Source organism: Pleurodeles waltl, chromosome 6, assembly GCF_031143425.1.
Source record: "Pleurodeles waltl isolate 20211129_DDA chromosome 6, aPleWal1.hap1.20221129, whole genome shotgun sequence".
Classification (NCBI taxonomy): domain Eukaryota; kingdom Metazoa; phylum Chordata; class Amphibia; order Caudata; family Salamandridae; genus Pleurodeles; species Pleurodeles waltl.
The window spans coordinates 1,333,644,202-1,333,657,981 of record NC_090445.1 but is presented as its reverse complement, the minus strand read 5'-3'; positions in this window follow the sequence as shown (position 1 = coordinate 1,333,657,981).

Sequence of the window (13,780 nt, the reverse complement as noted above, 5' to 3'; positions counted from 1 at the left end):
CAATCTGCCAGTACCCTGACGTGAGGTCAAAAGTACTGAGGAATATGGCAGTGCCTAGTCTGTCTAGGAGCTCACCAGCTCAGGGGATGGGGTGAGCGTCAGTCCGTGTGACTGAGTTGAGACCCCAGTAGTCCACAAGGAACCGGAGTTCTGGCTTGGCACCGGGTGCAGCAGCCTTAGGTACCAGCACCACAGAGGTGGCCCAGGATTGCTGGACTTCTCAATAACCCCTAGGGCCAGCATTTTGGCAACTACCTCCTTGATGCTGGCCTTCACCTTATCTGACAACCTGTAAATTTTGTTCTTTACAGGGGGACTGTCTCCCGTGTCAATATTGTGGACACACAAGTGGGTGAGTCCAGGAGTAAGGGGAAACAGGGAAGAGAACTGCTCTAACAACTCATAGCAGTCTCCTCTCTGATCTAGAGTCAAGGAGTCAGAGAGATTGACACCCTCCACTGACCCATCATCTTCTTTGGCAGAGAGTAGGTTGGGGAGAGGTTCACTCTCCTCTTCCATGCCCTCATCTGTCACAGGGTGCATGCTGACCTCAGACCTCTCAAAATGAGGCTCGAGTCGGTTGTGGTGGAGAACCATTAGGGGGTGTCTAGGGGTCTTAAGGTCCACTAGTTAAGTGGGCTCCCCCTTCCACGCCCTGATCTCAAATGGGCCAGTCCAGCGGTCCTGGAGAGCTCTAGGCTCTATTGGCTGCATCGCCCAAACTTTGTCACCAGGTGAGAATTCAACCAGAGTGGCCTTCCAGTCATCCATTCCTTCATCACCTCTTGACTGGCCTCAAGCTTACCTTTGGTCTGCTTCCAGAAGTGTTGGGTTTAGTTGAGGAAGGCCAGCATGTATCCGACCACATCCTGGAGCTTTCTCAAAGCCCTCTTTCACTATGCTTAGATGTCCCCTGACAGGGTGACCATAGAGAAGGTCAAAGGGGCTGAACCCCACCCCTTTCTGGGGCACCTCCCTATAAGCAAAGAGAAGGCATGACAAGAGGACGTCCCACTTACACCTCATGGCCTCAGGTAGGCCACTGACCGTGCCTTGCACAGTCTTGTTGAATCTCTCAACAAGCCCATTGGATTAAGGATGGTAAGTGGTGGTAAACCAGTAGGTTACCCCACTCTCATCCCACATAGACTTCATGTATGCTGATATGAAGTTTGTGCCTCTGTCAGACAACCTCCTTTGGGAACCCCACACAGGTAAATATTCCCATCAGGGCTCTGGTCACCACTGGTGCAGTCACTGTTCTCTGAGGGATTGCCTCTGGGTAGTGGGTGGCATGGTCCACCAAAACCAGGATAAACCTGTTGCCCAAGGCAGTTTTGGGGTCGAAGGGACCAATTACGTCAATGCCCACCCTTTCAAAGGGGGTGCCAATGACGAGGAGAGGGATCAGGGGGGCCTTAGGCCTTTTCCCAGTCTTCCCACAAGCCTGGCAGGAGGGTCAGGCCCTACAGAAACTATCTGAGGCTACCTGCATTCTAGGCCAATGGAAGTGGGTGACAAGCCTGACAAAGGTCTGTCTTGGCCCAAATGTCCTGCCAGGGGGATGTCATGAGCCAGAACCAGTAGGGAGGCCCGGTAACACTGGGGGACCACCAGCACACGTGCTGCCCCAATGGCCAGAGCCTTAGGCTCACTGTAAAGGAGATCATTCTCCCAGTAGATATGGTGATCGCCAGAGGCTTTACCTTCTGCTTAGGCTGTGGCTTGTTGCCTCCGACCCGCAAGGGTCGGGCTTTCTTTCTGCGCCTTTCAGAATTCTTCCATGGTTGGCCCACCTTCTACTTGCCAGCCTGCAAGTTCAGGCAGGTTGACCAGGTCAGCGATATCCTGTCCAGTTGGCTCAGGGGCTTCCTCCTCTGGGACCCTGTCAACCACTGTGGGAATATCTGAGGTAGGTTTCCCTTGCCTCTTGGCCTTCCTTTGTGCAGCTGTCTGGGCCATTGTACCAGACTCCAGACGCCCTTGACTCCCTTCCCAGGCAGCCATGGACCTTGTGGTCATACAGACCGACTCAGGCAAACCTAACATCTCCAGCTGGGATCTGAGCTCTACCTCTTTCCAGGTAGTATGCTCAAGATCATTGCCTAACAGACAATTTACAGGCATGGCTGGACTCACAGCTACTTTTAAAGTACCGGAGACCCTCCCACTCAAACAGAACCAGAGCTACGGGTAGGTGACTCTCTCGATTGTCAGCGACTATGACCTGGTGTAATGTATTAGGGACTATCTGCTCTGCTGACACCAGCTGACTCTTGACAGTAGTCATACTGGCTCCTGTGTCACGCAGAGCCTCCACCCTTCGCCCATCAATGGTGACCCACTGCCTATACTTGGAAGTATTGGAAGCATGTGGGCTTTTAGCACCATCTCCTTATCTCCCAGGGATACTAAGGACACCTCTATATGCCCCCAAATCTAACTGGGATTGTCTCCACCCCAGAGTGCTACACTAGCGAACCCAGGTGTCTGTCTTCCAGTGGTGGGTTGTGCTCTCTTGAAACACTGGGAGTCGCCCTTAGTGTGTCCATGCTGGTAGCACTCTAAGCATTTGGGGATGAACTTCCCTATCTTCCTCTCAAAGTACCCTGGTTTCTTCCCAAACATCCCCCTGGAAGGACATTTGGGCCAAGACAAGACCTTTGCCAGGCTTCTCACCCACTTCCATTGGCCTAGAATGCGGGTAGCCTCAGATACTTTCAGCAGGGCCTGCCCCACCTGGCAGTCTAGTAGGAAGACATAAAAAATAAATGCATTTTTAAAAATGACATGTAGCGCACATATGCCATTCCCTAATTGCAATTCGGTAATAACGATTGCAATTTTCACACATCCCATTTTGCATTTTCTTAAATAGCGATTTCTTAAAAATCTCTATCTAGGAAATGCAAACCGGGATGATGATACATCTGGCCTTTAGTGTGTGGCTTTGTGTCTGACAGTAAGCCATACATGTAATTAGGTTCTGTTCTCATAGACATAGCTTCACATAATACATACATTTAGATGAGTTGATTAATCACATTAAAAGATGGCATGTTACATGTCAATACAGAGATTTATTTACAAGTTCAAATTTATTTTCCAATGCAGTACAATGTCCAGTTCACTGACCCCATGAAAGATCCTGAGCCATTTGATGCACATTCAGAGTCCAAGGGTGAGGGACATGCTATGAGACATGGGTAGGAGAAGTGCGCTTTAGTGAGGAGGTGTCCAAATCGACAATAGGTAGGAATTGAGACAATGACAGTCCATAGCAGGTGTCAACAGTGGTTGAGTGAAGAGGACACATTGCCAACCGTCACAACACTGGCATGATCTTAAGCACAAAACTAAGGAGACCCTGTCCAAATACATCACTGTGGTAGGCAGCCATGTTTTTCCTGAGGGAGGCCACTTCCCACTGTATGGACTCCAGGGCATGCTGCTGCTACTTTGGGAGGGCAGTTGTTGAAGCCTCTGCCTCATGACTGCAGCTATGTCGCCAGGGACAGCTGGAGTCCACGTAGCGGGAGTGGGTGCATCTGATGGCAGCTGAGTTGTTCCTCTTTGGATTGAGGCACCTCTGCACTCCCTCTAGGCTCACTGCCATGGTCTCCATCCCCACCCTTACCTGCTTGTCTGGCTCCAGCTGGAGTCCTACTACTGTCCTCTGAAAAGTGATATCTGGGTCCTCAGATTCCAGGGCAGTGGCAGGACTGGTTGGTGTTGTGTGTTGGTAGTTGGGTGGTTAATGTGGAGACCTGCAATGCTGTGTGTCCTCCCTGCAACTGGAGGTGGTGTCTGGAGTGAACCCAGGACATCCTGTAGAGTGTCTTCATTGATGGTTGGCAGCTGGTTGTCCATGTCATCTATAAAATCCTGGACAGGCAGGTCAGCAGGAGGTAAGGCATCATCCTCTGCAATGGGATAGTGAAATGTCAATTTATAACTGTGTGGCTGTTGACATGGCTCACCATTTACTTGCTACTCGTGTCTCAGTGACATTTTGGAGACCCCAGGTTTCAGTGTGCGTCACACATGGGGCAACCTTTCAAAGTATTTTGTGCATTAATCCCACACCACCATATTCCTTGCAGGCCCTTTGCCCCAGCCACGGATACAATAGTAGCATGTCATTTACATTCCTGTTGACCACGGTGGACATTCCCACAGTTATGTAATGAGTGCTGTCACTATTTTGGTGCTTTACTGCATTGGCACCATGAATGATTGCATTAGTGCAGCAAAGCATAGGGAGGGCCGTTGCTTACAATGCTTGTGTAACTTTGTCACCTGCCTTTAGCAGGCCCCACATTTGTGCAAACTGGATGGCACAGTGCAAGCTTTATGGATTGTCAGCCCCCCTTAGTTCGTCCCTCCCTACATTAGGTACATTTCCTTGCACACAGAATATCTGCCACAGACATGTGTTGGTGTAAGGATGTACAATGTGGCAATTTGACATTTCTGTGTGTGCTGCAAGATACAGCACACATAAGAAGGGCAATGACACAAGGAGGAAAGAAAGCATTTTGACTTGTTGCACCATCCTAACACCACCCCTGGGGTGGTGTTGATGAAAGTCACAGCCTCAGGTTAACATGTAGTCTTGGCAACAACAATACGCCATGGGCGCTGTTGTGGCAGAGCCTCGGCCACACTGATTGCACGCCACTTCCAGGCAAAGTGCTGCGTATGTAGTTGTCATATTTAAAGGTGGTGTTCAGCCACAGTAGGTAGCTTAACACCAAATTGCGTATATGTCGGAGTGCATAGCGCCACCAGAGAGTCAATAAAAGTGAGGCTCTGGTGGTGATGGGGCCTTTGATTCTGGCCCTATGTGTCCCGATGCAACCCTTTTGCACGCATTTAGTGTGTCCTATGTGCCTCCCCCTTTCTGCCATTTGTAAAATTCTAGATATTCTCCCCATGCATCCTACAATGCATTTGTGGTAGTTCTTTGTAGTCTGACCTGTCCTGTGATTCCAGTGACCAGCTCCTCCGGGGTGTCCGCTGCCACCATCCCCGCCAGCTCATCCATGTCCTCCTGGGATGCAGGACTTCCACCTCCAGTCAGCAGTGCTGCCTTTTGGTTCTCGGGGTTTCCCCTTAGTTCTGTGGTTGCAAGCGTGCCAGCGCTTCTTATGATCAGTAACAGTCCTCTTCACCTCTGTCACGCTGTTGACTTTATGTACTATTGCCTGCCATATAGTCCGTCTCCTACCTATTGACAATTTGGAGGTGACGAAGAACTGGTGTTGGTGCTCCGTCACCTCTCTGACCAAGATGTAATTCTCCTCCTCACTAAAGTGACACTTCTGCTTCCTCTTCTCCATTTCCTCGGACTTTGCTGGTTCTTCCTGGCTGGTACTGGCCTGGTTGGGTTCTCTCTGGGTTCTCTCCTGGCCTGCATTCTCCATCTTCTCTCACACTTTTTTTCTCGCTTGCTAATTTTTTTATGCTAATGCTGTTAAATATGGTGCTAACATGTTCAGCGTAAAAAAACGTGCAGCTAACACCACTTTTGCAGCATTAGCATCATATTTACGTATGGCATGTCACAAAGGTTAGCATCATTTATTAATGCTAACCATTCCTTAGAGCCATTGTATGTCATTTTATAGATATGGCGAACAGATGCCGCTAAGGAATGGCGGTAGCTGGTGGTGATATTTTTGACGCATAACTGTGCTAGCCAAATTGTGCATCATTTTTGTTAACTATGGGCCTTACTATTTACCTACCTTTCCCTTCCTCTTACTTCCTATGATATCTGCCTGTCTTTCTTTTGCACTGAATCAAAGTATGATGGTGTCAGAATCCCTTTCACAGGGCTTCAGGGCATGCAGAGGCTACTGGCTTTTTACTCCTAATGTCCTGGGGCCCGACCTATTATGGATCACGCTCAAATGGGTCAAGTACCTATTCAGCAATTAACTCTCAGTAGTAGCTGTTGTCAAGCAGTCAAAGAGGGGGTGTTGTTACATGCAGTGAACACTATTTGTAACTCAAAATGCAAAGAGTGCAAACAATAAATCCATGTCCTGCCAAATACTTGCTTTCATGAAAAACAAGTAGTATTTTTTTGCAATACTACACATGCAAATGAATGCGACATTCGTAAGCAATAATACAATCCCCTTGAGGGCTGGACTCTAGTAGTTCTATGGCAAATCCCTGCCCCACTGTCCTTTGTGTAACATGTGCAGCGTTATTCCCCATTCATTGCTTGCCGCATCAGGGAATGCAGAGTATTAGGCCTTACTCAAGAGTTCTCCCTTCTGACCTTTTAGGAACTTAGGGCCAGATGTATGACCTTTCGTTTTGCGACTCACAATTTCCGATTTGTTTGGGAATCGCAAATTGTGTGTCACGAAACAAAATGTACAGCAGTGTTAAGTACACTGTTTGCAATTCCCACGGGGTCCCAAATGAATTACCTCATCAATATCCATGTGTTATGTCACAATTTGTGACCCCATTGGGAATATTCACACTAATGGGGAAGATGGCCTGCTGCGGACAGCAGACCACCATGTCTGTGACTGCTTTTAAATAAAACATTTTTTTTTATTCTTAAAGGAAAATGGGATGCATTTCAAACAAAAAAATGAAAAGTTTTCTTTTAATTTTTCAGAGTAGGTAGTGGTCCGTGGGATGACTCCCTGCTCTGAAAAAATATCCATGCTTCTATTCACAAAGGGGAAGGTGTCCCTGGGGATGCATTCTAGTTTGCAAATGAGTTACCACCAAATTGAAGTTGGTGGTAAATGCAAATGTTTTGCAACCACATTCACTGTCACAACACATTCCTACATGCCAGTGCGATTCAGTATTAGGAAGGATGCCCTAAAAACGTCCCTTCCTAATACCGAATCGTAAAAGCAAAATGCGATCGGTAAACAAGTTACTGAGTTGCATTTTGCATTGGTTCATAGAAAAAAGCATTTTTCCGATCGCAAATAGCCCATCAGAAAAATGCTTCAAACATCTGGCCCTTAGTCAGAAGTGTCTATGGTGCTGCAGCACCATTATCAGCAAGTTCTCCAAGGGCCCCAAGGGCCCCGCTTCATTCTTACCTGCTTTGGCAGTATGACAGTATCAGCGGTGCAGCAAGTCCGCTCTCCTCAGGTGCTCTCAAGTCGATATCTTTACGGCGAAGTAAGGTTGCTCGCATTTGATGCATCAGCATCAGGTGGCACAGGATCTTCACCGTAGGTCGTATTCCAGTGGTTGGAGCTGCTCCTCCTCTGCAGCCAAAAAAGGTAAAGTGCTCTTCTCTGTAGCAGAGAGGGTTGCTGGTTTGATACTCCAATTCTCTACCGTAGTTCCAGTGAGGATACAACACCCTCAGCGGTATCTCACCGAATCTCAGGGGCTCTCTCAGCAGCTGGTGATGGTTTTCTGCCTCAACCTGCTGATCACACCATTTCTTCTTCGGTCTGAGGCAACAACCCAAATTCTATGCCGAAGCAGAGCCTGCAGCCCCTCCTGATTTGCCATGGTACTTATGATCCAGGTGCAGAATCTCCTTAAGCGATTTCCATCCCTATGGAGGCCCCTCCTGGGGTCGCCTATCTCAGCAGTCACAGGTCATACTCATCTGGCCCAAACTCAGTTCACCAGAGACCCCTTCAAATTTAATTTAGGGTCTTGGTCCCATTTCTTTTGAAGTGGGCACTTCTCCTTTTCATCTTCCTTCATGAAATAAATATGACACAGCAAGCCCGGCTCTGAAGCTGGTCGCCCAAAACAAAATTATTGAGAGTGACCAGAGTTCACACCTGGATATCAGCCACAGTGATACATACATCAAAAGGTTAATCCCAGACACCTACCCCTACTCTTTATGATTCTCTTATCAGCCCCCTCTCTCTTCCAGAGACATGTTCAAGCTCCTTCTCTGTGATTTATCACTAAATCAAAGAGCAGTCTTTTGAGCTGTAAAGAAAGTCTCTACCTTCCCTCCAGTGAGTGTTCCCACCCAGATCACAGAAATGCAGCAAAATACAAATCTGTCTGGGGAAATTCCCATAATGGAACTCAGGGTCCTTCATGCCATGTACCCTTGCAGGCACCTTAAGTCAGTGTACACTTTCAGCACACAGAGGCCCTGGTATATACTTTTTGGTGCAAAACTGCACTAATGCAGTTTTGCACTAAAAAGTGTAGCACTGGCTTGCACCATTTCTGTGCACCAGCCGGGCACCATATTTATGGAATGGTGTAAGCGGGTGTAAATGGTAGGCTAGCGTCAACAAAAATGAAGTTATTCTGGTGGGGCTGGTGGTATGGGCGAAGGGGGTTCTGCACCCAAACAATTGTTAGGCAGGTTAGAGTAAAAGAAATGACTCTAACCAGATTAGCGTCATTTTATGGTGCTAAACCTACCAGGCCACATGACTCCTGCCTTAGTAAAGGCAGGAGTGCCCACCACCCTAATGGCCAGCACAGGAGACAAGTGTCCCCTGGGCATGGCCATTGCACCCTGTCCCATGTATGGGGGCCCATTTCAGGGCCCGATGGCACTTTAAAAAATGAAAAATAAATGTTTACCTGTACTTACCTGTACTTACCTGTACTTACCTGGGATGGGGTCCCCATCCTCCACTGTCCCTCTGGTGTAGGTGGGGATGTCCCTGGGGCTTGGGGAGGACACCTATGGGATTATTCCATGGTGTTCCACCATGGAAATAGGCCCACAGGTCCCCTAATGCCTTCCCTGACCCAGGTGTTAAAAAATGGGGCTAAGCACGCTTTGCACCATGTTTTGACCCCTCCTCCCTCCCGTGCACCATTTTTGCACAGGAGTGTAAATATGGCATTAAAGCCATAGAGTCATTTTTTGCACGGGAACACCTACCTTACATCTCATTAAGGCAAGGTAGGTTTCCAAGTCCAAAAAATGACATTAACTCCATAAATTTGGCGCTAGACGGGTCTAGACAGAGTATAAATATGCCCCTTACTATCCAGCACTTAAATCTCTATGCATTGTCCCCTTACATGTACCCATGCATCCAGTACACACCCTCAATCTGTGTGCACTGGTCAGCACTGAAGCTTTCCTATCTGTAAATAGATTGTGTTAATTAAAGACACGCACTGTGAGCACACACACTCACTATCTGTGAGCTGGATTTCTTTCAATCATAAATACACCCAGTACATGTATTATCCACACATGCACTAGATTGCACTATATCTCTCAGGTTATGTATTCCTCTCAGGCATATCTACACTCAGTACATGTACTAACCACTCACGCACTGCATAGTACTGCTCCATCCTTATACAGTACCCTTCCCAGGCACACATACAATTAATGCAGAGTCACTACTACTGCACAGTTCTCCACATCGACCTGATGTAGGCCAAGGGTAAGTTAAGCACACAGCAGCAAAACTTTTAAAAAGGTGAGTGAGTCGGTAGGGCTCACTCCAGTGACACAGAGTAAAAAAGACTGTCGCACAACTACTACTGATCGCGATAAGCTGTGCTGCCACCACAAAGTGTTGCTGCTTAACTCTTAGTGAAGGTAGTAGCCTTCCATCACTATGTGGTTAGCGCTTTGAGCGCCCCTTCCAGCACAAGACTGCATTCCGTGAGGCAGCTCTATTGATGGCACCCATGCATGATCTATATTCATATATGACAAAAACATCATCATTAGGGATCCAGACAACAGTAGTTAGACACTCAGGGCAGAGGTACCCATCTGTTATCATGCAGAGGACTTTTCTGCCTCAAATGATGAATTATCGAATTACCAGGTGATTTTGGTGAGGTGTTTCCAATTCTACTGGTAATTTCTCTTAACTGAAGATTTCCTTAATGTAAACCTCATGAAAATTCCCCCGACCGGCAAAACCGATGCCCCAAGTATGAGTAGTTCTCAGGAGGGATGAGATAGTGGGGTGACAGGACCCGATTCTAGGGCATTCGTAAATGGCTATTCCATCCCCTGTTTTACCTGCCTATTTTGGCACACACGACATACGTGGTCTGCAGCCTATACCATACTTATTCCTGAATGCACCCCCACACCGCTTCCGTATCACATGCTCATTTTAATCTCAGTTTATCACACTTTACAGTTGAAAAAGCAATCTTCCCTTATGATTTGGAAATCCAGAACACGGGTTGACTTTTATTAAAATACTTTCATAAATATACTGCTTTTGAATTATTTTTGGTGTTTGGTTCTTTCTCTAGTTTTATTACATATAAATTTACCCTGAGGAGGATGCCTGCAACGCAACCACAGTGATGTACTGCCTTAGTGCATCTGTTTGCTGAAAGGGACCGTGGTTAAAAGAAAGAAATGACATTTACATCCTTACAAAGAGACCATAATTAATAGGTTGGTTGCACACTAAAGCTGTCTGGATCCTTGCTGATGTGCTTATAATTCTAACACACTGCTCCGTCCTGCACAGACGCGCAGCATTATTAATGCATGGCCGCTTTCCTTAAAATGCTCGGACTTGTTATTAGCAACCTATCTTGGAGGGCTGGCAGCTACACCCATTTATTCGGCACTTTCATCTTATCCAAGAACTTAACATCCAGAATGAGGAGCAGAGGATGGATATTTAGACGAGAAAGGCATTAGTTACATGACGTGCTTTTGGGTCATGCAGATGGTAACATCATCCGAGCCGTATCGCATAAAGTTAGCTGTGCCTACTCAGTACCAAGACAAAGGGGCAGATTTATAAAAAAAAAAAAGTACAATACAGCATAACAATCAAGAGCCAAATTTGCTAACTTTGGACACAATGCAGCAGAGGAACCATGTTTGCTGCAATACATTGCATCAGTGGGAGAGAGAAAAACAACTATATAGATATTTAGGACTCTGCTAGACAGCGCATGCACAGACATTTCAAAACTATTGTAAGGTTACAGTGATTGGGAGCCTACTCGTTGTTTACCATTTGTTGGCTTGCAGGACACTTTTCTTTACAACCTCATAATTTGTCACTGCAGGCCAAGCATCATTTCCATTCCTATCTGCGGAACAGGGACTAAGAACTGATTGATTCAATTTAATCAGTGCCTGTCCGCTGCTCTTGACGTGATTGAGGAACTTCTTCTTAACCTCTAGGGCCGAGCAAACTGAAGCCACATGACTTGCAAAAATGTCCCAGCAGGAAAAAACAAAATTGCAAACGTTTTGTTTTCTGTAGTTAACTTGTTTCTTATTTTGGCAAATCTTCTTTTCTCACTTTGTACTCGTGTTTTCTTAATGCTCGTGGCCACTGTTCTCAAAAGATGCCGGTTATCCTCTGTTATTTCAAAGCATCATTGTTTATTTCTTAGATGTAATTTTCAAAATAAGGCTTTAGGTCATAATCATGCAGTACACACCCATCCACCCCACTCCAATCAAAACCACCCCTCTCCAATCCATACCAATCCACCCCACTCAATCCAATCCACCGACTCAATCCAATCAACTCCAGACCAATTCAATCCATCCCAGACCAATCTAATGGGCCATAATCCAATCCAAACCATTCACCCCAATCCACGCCAATCCACCACACTTCAGTCTTTCCAACCTACTCAAATCTGCCCCACTCCAATCTGCCACATTCCACTTCAAAGCAATCTGCCCTACTCCAATCCAAAACAACCTGCTCCATACCAAACCAAAATATTCTGGCCCACTCCAATCCAAAACAATCTGCCCCACTCCAGTAAAAACAATCTGCAGCACTCAAATCTTAAACAACCTGCCCCACCCCAATCTTAAACAATCTGTCCCACTTCAATCTGTCCCACGCCAATCCAGAACAATGTGTCCCATTCCAATCCAAAACAATATGCCCCACTCCAATCCAAAACCACCTGCTCCACTCAATGCAAAACAACATGCCGCACTCCAATCCAAAAAACATCACCACTCCAATCTGCCCCACTCCATGGTGTTCCACCCCAACCCAAACAATCTACCCCTCTCCAACCCAAAACAGTCTCCCCCATTCCAATTCAAAATTATCTTACCCTCCAATTTCACCCACTGCAATCCAAAACATTCTGCCCCACTCCAATCCCAAACAATCTGTCACACTGAAATCCAAAACAATCTGCCCCACTCTCATAAAAACAATCTTGACCACTCCAGTACAAAACAATATGCCCCACTCCAATCCAAAACATTCTGTCTCATTCCAGTTTGCCCTACACCAACCCAAAGCAATCTGCCCCACTCTAACTTAAAACAATGTGACCCACTCCAATCTAAAACAATCTAACCCACTCCAATTCACCCTACTCCAATACAAAACAATCTGTCCCACATGAATCCAAAACAATTTGCCCCAGTTCAATAAAATCAGTCTGCACCACTCCAATCCAAAACAAGTTGCTTCAACCCAGTCCAAAACCATCTACCCCACTCCAATCCACCCTACTCCAATACAAAACAATCTGCCCCACTTGAATCCAAAACAACCTGCTCCACTTCAATAAAAACAATCTGCACAACTCCAATCCAAAACAAGATGCCTCAGCAAAAATCCAAAGCAATCTTCCTCACTTCAATTTTCCCCACGTCAATATAAAATAATCTGCCCCAGTCCAATCCAAAACAATATGCCCTACTCCAATCCAAAACCATCTGCTCCACTCCAATCTTCCCCTTTCCAATCCAAAACAATCTGCCACACTTCAATCCAAATAATCAGCATCACTCCAACCTGCCCCACCCCAATCTGTCCCACTCCAATCCAAAATGATCCGCCCCAATCCAATATTACCCTCAACAATCCAAAACAATGTGCCCACTTCAATTAAATCAATCTGCACCAATCCAATCCAAAACAATCTCCCCCACTCCAATCTCCCCGCTTCAATCCAAAACAATCTGCCCCACTCCATTCTGCTCCACTCCAATGTACCCCACTCCAATCCAAAACAATCTGCCCAACTCCAATCCAAAACAATTTGTCCCACTTCAATCCAAAACAATCTCCCCACTCCAATCTGTCCCACGCCAATCCAAAACAGTCTGCCCCACTCAATTCAAAACAATCTGTCTCCCTCCAATCCAAAACAAACTGCACCACTCCAATCTGCCCCAATCCAATCCAAAACAATCTGACCCACTCCAATCTGCACCTCAACAATTAGAATCAATGTGCCCCACTCCAGTAAAAACAATCTGCAATAATCTAATCCAAAACAATGTGCCCCACTCCAGTATCCCCAACTTCAATCCAAAACAATCTGCCCCAGGCCTATCTGCTTCACTCCAGTCTACCCCTCTCCAATCCAAAAGATCCTGCCCAACTCCAATCAAACACAATCTGCCTCAACCCAATCCAAAACAGTTTGCTTCACTCCATTAAAAACAATTTGCCCCACTCCAATCCAAAGCAATCTCCCCCACTCCAATCGGTCCCACACAAATCCAAAACATTCTGACCCACTTCCAATCCAATAAAATTTACCTGACTGCAATCCAAAACAATATTCCCCACTCCAATCTGCCGAACACCAATCCAAAATAGTCTGCCCCACTGCAGTCCAAAACTATATGCCCCATTACAATTCAAAACAATATGTACCACTCCAATCAGCCACACTCCCATCTGCCCCACTCCAATCCTAATCATTCTGCCCCACTCCAATCTGCCCCACTCCAATCCAAAACAATCTGCCCTACTCCAATACAAACAACCTTCACCAGCCCAATCCAAAATAATCTGCTCCACTCAAATCCCAAAAAACAGTATGTCCCACTTCAGTCCGCCCACATCAATCT